Source organism: Panthera tigris, chromosome A1 (genome assembly GCF_018350195.1).
Source record: "Panthera tigris isolate Pti1 chromosome A1, P.tigris_Pti1_mat1.1, whole genome shotgun sequence".
NCBI lineage: Eukaryota > Metazoa > Chordata > Mammalia > Carnivora > Felidae > Panthera > Panthera tigris.
Genome location: NC_056660.1, coordinates 197,320,838 through 197,328,028, shown reverse-complemented (window position 1 = coordinate 197,328,028; position 7,191 = coordinate 197,320,838).

Genomic DNA, 7,191 nt, shown 5'->3' with positions numbered 1-7,191 from the left:
GCCCGACCTTCTCCCAGGCCGCTGGCGAAACCGAACGGGGCTGGTGCGGTGGCCCTGCGCCCATGCAGTCGTCGCGGGCAGAGGGCGCGTGCTCCCCCCACCCCCACCCCCCAGCCGGGCGACCTCTACGGCGGGGTGAAATGTGCAAGCAGGAGGTGGTGACAAAGGGAGGCTAGGGGAATTGGTAGTTAAGGAGGTGGGACTCTCACACCAGCCTTGAGGCAGACGGTTCCCCTGACCCGCCTGAGCTCCAGGACAGGGGGCGCGTTCTGCTTACTGCTGTGTCTTCAATGTATACCTGCTGCGCTGGCTCAAGCAAACGTGTGGGCCGAACGACTAAGAGTGGGAGGCGATAAGAGGACATAATCATTGCTTATCAAATGTGAGTCTCATTTGTATGAATGTTAAAGGACGGCCCGTCAAGTTATTTCATTGAAATTTTTGGAGCCACTATCAGAGGGAATAATCAAGGCCCAAGAGTCCTGGGCAGAAACTCTCCCCTTCTGATTTGGGGCCCATGCTCATAGAGAGGAAAAGCCTCCGCCCAGGTGTGAGGTTTCTGGTAAAACGGACTTGAGCAGAATCTGCCAAGAACGGGGTTTGACCAATAAAAGCAGGGGCCTTCTAGATCAACTTCTCTGGGTGGTGCGCTTCCCTGGCTGTGTTCTCTGCAACTAAGAAGTCTGACAAAATGCTAACGAATGTGCCACAGAGGCCATCAATGCTGGTGATATTTTGTTCCTGATCAAATTAAGGATGACTTCATATCCCCTTCCTTTCCTTTTTTAGTTCTGTAATGAAGGGGTTTTTTTTTTCCCTTTTTACAGCGTGGAATCCAATTTTGACCTTTTCGTCAGTAGACAATCTGTAATTTGTTTTGCTCTTGAACAGACATGTTTCTCCTGCTCAGCAGCCCTCCATTCTCCTGGCAGCCTCACCCTACTTCTCTCAGGGAACTGCTCTCTACTTCCTGCCCCTCCCTGGCACCCACCCCTGGCAGGATCCGTTCTACCCAAGTTGGAGGGGCAGCTTTTCATATAAATCAGCCCAGGGCTGAAGGGCCGGTTCGGCTCAGGCTGATATAGACATGCAGAATTTCTCCTGACAGCCTCAGGTACTCACATAAGTTTAACACATGGGCAGTGCACAACAAGATTCCCCTGAGAGGGCCCAGACTATTCATCGGTGTGCCCCCAAAAGGCTCTACTCAAATATCACCTCTGGTTAAGAACACAGGTAGGGTACCTTAAGAGATCTGAGTGCAAATGTCAGCTTGGGTACTAGTTAGTGACTTTGGTATGTGACCTTGGGCAAATCTTTCATTTGTCTTAGCTTGGGTCCCCTGGTCTGTAAAATGAAGAAAATGCTGATCCTATCGTGGGTTGTGTGGTTTAGCTAGTTCATGAGGATTTCTTGTTGAGCACGGTGCCTGGTCCATGGTAAGAAATCACTGGGCACTCTCATTTTACCAGGGAGCTCAGTCAGGCCCATGGATTTCTCTAGCCAGTTTCTGAGCATCCCTGAGAGACATACAGCCCACCTGCACGGACCCACCGACCTTTGTCCCACATTTTCCTTACATAAACCTGGAAGTTTTTTCAGCACTTTGGAGATAGTCTTTGGGTCTCTAGTCCTCCTTCCCAGGGTTAGCCTAACTGAAATAAATTCCTTTCTTGTTTCACCACTGCTGGCCTCTCTGCCTTCGGATTTTATCAGTGGTGAGTGGTTGAACCCCGTCTGTCTGGGACCCCTGGAGCCAGCTGCTCTTGGGCCCCTGCACCCCAGCTACACAGAAAAAACTTGAAAGAATCAACTCGTAGGAGTCAACTTGAACTTGAAACTTGTTATCGGAACCAACAGCCAGGTGAAGAGATATATAGGGCAAGGTCAAAAACAAAGGAACTTCTGTTCTCATGCAGTTTGGGGCCTGGCCCAGTGGCACATGGAAACATCCCAGTTCACCAACCTGGAAACTCTCCAAACCCCTTCCTTTTGGGTTTCCATGGAGGCATCATTACATAAGCATGACTGATTAAATCATTGGCCATTAGTTATTGAGCTCAATCTCTAGCCCCTCTCCCCTCCTTGGGGGTCTGGGAATGGGACTGAAATTTCCTACCTTCTAATCACAGGATTGGTTTCCTGGGCAAGGAGCCTCCATCTTTAAGGTTACCTGGGGCTTTCCAAAAAGCTTCATTAACATAACAAAAGAGACACTTTTTATCCTTCTCATCACCTAGGAACTTCCAAGGGTTTTAAGACAAACAAAAAATTAAGACAAAATATATATTTCTTATTATAAATCACAAATCACCCCATGATAGTAATTTCTGGCTTCACCCCACTGCCCATAGTAGTTCTGATCTTCTTGAGGGTGAAGAACCCTGGACCAGGTGGTTGGTAGTTATAGCTTGGGCTCTACCTGTGTGACAAGTCACATACCTTATAGCGGCTTTAGTTTCCTCCCCTATAAAATGAAAGGATTGGATTAAATGATCTGTAAACTCCCTCTAGGCTCAAAACTTTATAATTCTCTTTTATCATCATTGGCATCGGGACAGCTCTGCCATTTAAACAGAGCTCTTTTAATTAGCACACAGAGAAACTTCAAATAGTTTCATTTCTTGACTCAAACCGAGGGGATGATTACTAATAAACTTGAAGCTTTTAATTTAGAAAGATCGTTCCAAGTGTCAAAAAGGGACTAGGAATTTCTCCCTGTAGAGTGCCACTCGCTCCTCTTCTTTAAATTAGTTGTAATCTATCACTTAAATGCTTCAAAGATTGAATGTGGTCTCTAGCTAATTTCCATAGAGGTTAAGACAGCTCTAAAATGATGAGGAACTAAGATGCTTGGTTGTTAGGGAAAGCCCAACTGTAACCATGGTGACTCTCAGGATGTTTCCTAAGAGTGTCTCATCAGGAAATCCACATGCAGCAGGGTCATACTCAAGTCTAATCATTTTGGCTGGCCCTCACCTGTGACACCTCAGCAACCAGAATTATTCTATTTGGTTTTTAACCAGAATGCTGTTCGCTCAGAAATAAAGGTATAGAGAACAGAAAATGAATACAGAGATACGAAGGTGTAAGACTAGAGAGATGTGCCCTCATTCAGCAGGTGCTCGCTGAACCCTCCCAGATGCAGAAGGCACGCAAAGATATCATGGCGCAAACGAATGAATTAGAGCTTCTACTTTCAAGAACGTTACAAGGTAAAGAGGTGTACAGGACATGTACAGCAGTAATTTTAACACGGGGGAGTTCGAGACTGGGCAAAGCCTCTGGGACCAAGACCCTCTTCTCTGAAACTTTCCAACCTATATACCTTTGACGATGTGACTGCTTTGAGCGGTCGTGTCTGATTTACCTGACTCCTCACCTTCTGACCCTGCAGAATTGAACCAGGTGAGTTCCTGATCAAAAGGGCATTACCCTGGCAAACGAGAACGTTTCAACCAAGAGGCACTATGAATGCAATGATTTTGTGGCAGCCACAGGGCCAGTGGTTCACAAGGACATGGGTCCTTAGTGAGCACCAACCAAAGACCCATGTTCACTGAAGTTATGGAGGAAGAGGGACTATGAGTCAGAAGAGAAAGCCGTGTGCCTCTGTCTCAGTCTTTACAGACAGGAGATTGGCCCCATGGCCCAGAGAAAAAGCTGATTAGAAGGGACAGTCAAAGCCACAGGCAGCAACTGCTCCCGTTTTTCTCATCCCTGCAAAGCTCAGGTGTACCTCCAGATTTTGTTTCCATGAGATTCTTCTGAGTTCTTTTGATGAATCCATACTTCACTAGGACTGGTATACAAGTCTAGCTTCACAGATTCAGGTGTGCATGAATGATAATTTTCTATATTTTTCCCAAACTCAACTTGCTTTCAGTTTTGACCTCCCAATTTGCTGTGGATGCAAAATTGTATCTCAGTCCCTTAAAGTTTTCACTCCTGCATCTCGCTCCCCCAAGCTGTTGAAGTTCCATGAGATTTATGTAGCACCAAGGCATCAGGGATGACTGAGAGAAGAGGGCTGGCAGTTATCTGCTCCTCAATGCCCTTGTGGGGGTGGCTCCTGAGACACTCCTCACCCCCTGGGGTCTTTGGATATCAGTCCATGTAGGCTCCATAGAGACACCTCATTGCCACATGAATGGCTCTGTCAGAAACTTGTCTGTTTCTCCCGAGCCACTCTGAACGTTCTCAGCCAACCTGGTGTAGATATTCTTTGTGAGGCTGGATAAGGCCTTGGCTGCCAAGACACATCACAGCCATTTTTCTCTCCTGGTGTCTTCCTGTCTTCCTGAAGCCCGTAAATCTACGTGTAGGGATTATACTGCTTCCATGGGGCCCTGCCTTTCTTTAGGACCCGCCAATGTCACCATTCTGACCGCTTCCCCCTGATTATCCTGTATCCCAGAGCAGGAAATCTTATTCTTCTCAGCCTTCTGGGTGTTGAGAAGGAACATTGCATAGAACAAGATGGAGTTTAGCCACTCAGCAGAAAAGGATATGGAATCATGAAATTTGACTATTAAAAAATAAAGTCATCATTCTTGCAAATCTGAGATGTAGACTGGGATTTGTATTTGCCATATTAAAGAGCCTACCCAAGAGCACTCAGAACTCCCATAGAGCCTACTCTCAGTCTAGTTTAAAGACAATTGAGCCAATTTTTTTGTGGCAATGGCTGTGACCTCAGTGGAGTTGAAATGAGGCAGACTCTGAGAAGTCACTGCTAACTTCAGAAACACCAGTCTTTGTTTGTTTTTTTATTTTTCTTATTTTAGAGAGAGAGTGGGAGAGAGGGGCAGAGGGAAAAAGAGAGAGAATCTTAAGCAGGTTCCACGCTCAGCTCCCAGATGCAGGGCTCAGTCCCGTGACTCTAGGATCATGACCCGAGCCAAAATCAAGAGTCAAACGCTCAACTCACTGAGCCACCCAGGTGCTCTGAAACACCAGTCTTTAAAAGAACATCTCAGGATGCTTTAAACCTCCTGGGAAGTCAACAGAAGGAAGAAAGAAAGGGCAAATGCGATTTTGTCAGAGTTTGCTGCAGAGATTAACTTCTCTGAGTTCTAGAAAGCTGCCTGAGGAAAGTGAGGGCTTCTGTCAAGGATTCTGAATTTCTCAAGAACAGAACCACTGCCTGGAAGGAGCAGAGTGATTCCACACCAACTACCTCGAGCAAACAAGAGGTCCCTTCTTACCTTGCAAAACCCACATAGCTGGTGCCACACTGATATAACACAGTGGCCTGGAGCACAACACAGTCTTCTACCCAGGCCACAGGAGAGTTCTGCCTAGCCCAAGGCATGGGCTATTTCAAGATAGCTGTTCTGAGTAGAAAAGAGGAAATTCCTCCATGTGGGAAAGTGCAAATATTTTTTTGCCCTTCCTCGAATATAGGAAGATAAACACTTTACGGGAGAGTCTACGTGAAAAGAGAACCCACAGCTAATAACGTAGAGGCTGAGGCATCTTTGCTGGTGGCTGGCAGGGGGCGGCTTGGAAACCAGAAGACTGGAATTGGGTCAGTCTGACTCTGCAGGAACCTAGGTTCAGCTCCTTTTTTCCCCGGGAGGTCAAAGAACCCCAGGCCCAAGTTTAAACAGTAACTGTAAGGAAGGGAGGGGGAAATAACACAACTGAGCTGCAGTTTGGTAACAGCTCCATCATTTGTGGAGGTGGCTTTTCATGGAGGCTCTATCATCTCTAACTGGGTAAACGGTGAGAGATTCAAATCCCAGCTCCACTGCTCAGTAAGGCAAGTTATTTGACCTTGTACTTCTATTTTATCATCTGAAAAATAGACACGGTGTAGGACCTACCTCCATGTGGATGTTTCCAGGTTAAATGAGATCATCTACATGATGTGCTTGGGACAGGATGGGAAGCAGCAACTTGGACTGCTAACTATTCCTGTTGCCTTTCAGCAAAGTAAGTTATCCTTTCCTTGAAAGATTCTGTTCAAATGCAAGCAAAGACCAAGGGAAAAAAGGAAGCAATGGGTGTGGAGGGATGCAGGGATTTGTTTCATTTAAAAAAAATATTACTCCCCCACACTAGTTTGCTTGCAAGGAACAAAACCCCACGAAAGGGGTTTTAACTAGAACAAAAGGCCATTGATGATGAACGTGAGTGGAACGGGAGACCTTTTCGGTGTTCGAACCACACTTTGAAGAATGAGCCTATGGAGACAGCATACGAACACAAGAGGATGGGGAACACAAAGGCCTTGAGAGCTGTTTCTGTACAGAGTGAGAACAGAAGTCAGTTGGCCACGGGTTAATAAAGAGATGAGAGATGTCCTGGAAGCAGTTGGTATGAAGGATTTAGCTTCAAAAATCTCCATGTTTTACCTGGCTGTCATTTCTTGCACTGCGGTCAGTAACAAATAGCTTAACATTGAAGGGATGTAAAAAATTTTGAAATCATGTGGCCGGAGGCAACGATGAGGGTCAAACCACAATCCGCATTTTGAAATCTATGTTACAAAGGACGCGAAGGATGGGTCGCCTGGGTGGCTCGGTCGGTTGAGCGTCCGGCTTCGGCTCAGGTCATGATCTCACCGTTTGTGGATTCGAGCCCCGCATCGGGCTCTGTGCTGACAGCTCGGAGCCTGGAGCCTGCTTTGGACTCTGTGTCTCCCTCTCTCTCTGCTCCTCCCCCGTTCATGCTCTGTCTCTCTCTCTCCTTCAAAAACAAATAAAAACATTTAAAAAAATTAAAAAAAAAAATAAAAAAGAACGAGAAGGTTGGGTTGGCTGGTCTCTGTGGTCCCTGTCAGCTCTTACATTCCGTGTTGCCTTCAACAAATGAACTTGTACGGGGACCTTTCAGCAACACAGGACACACAAAGCTGGCTCTTGTCTGTAGCCACAGTGGGAATCGTTGTAACCTTCCCACAAGTGGCGAATCCAATGCTTCCAACTACACCGTTTCCTGCTTGGCTTCATTCGGAATCAAGGCTCTGTCAGGTCACAGGCTTTGATGGAAAGTCACCCACCGAGTGACAGGGGTCTACATGGCCAGCTCTGAGTGGTAAGTACTCCCCACAAGCCCACCGCAAGGCTTGTGTAGAGTCAGGCCCCATGTGGAAGCCCAAAGCTCCAGGGTAGTTTGTGGCCATTTAATATGTCCACAGGGGGCCTGTGGACTTCTCAGCAACTGGAAAATCAGAAAGTGCCACCA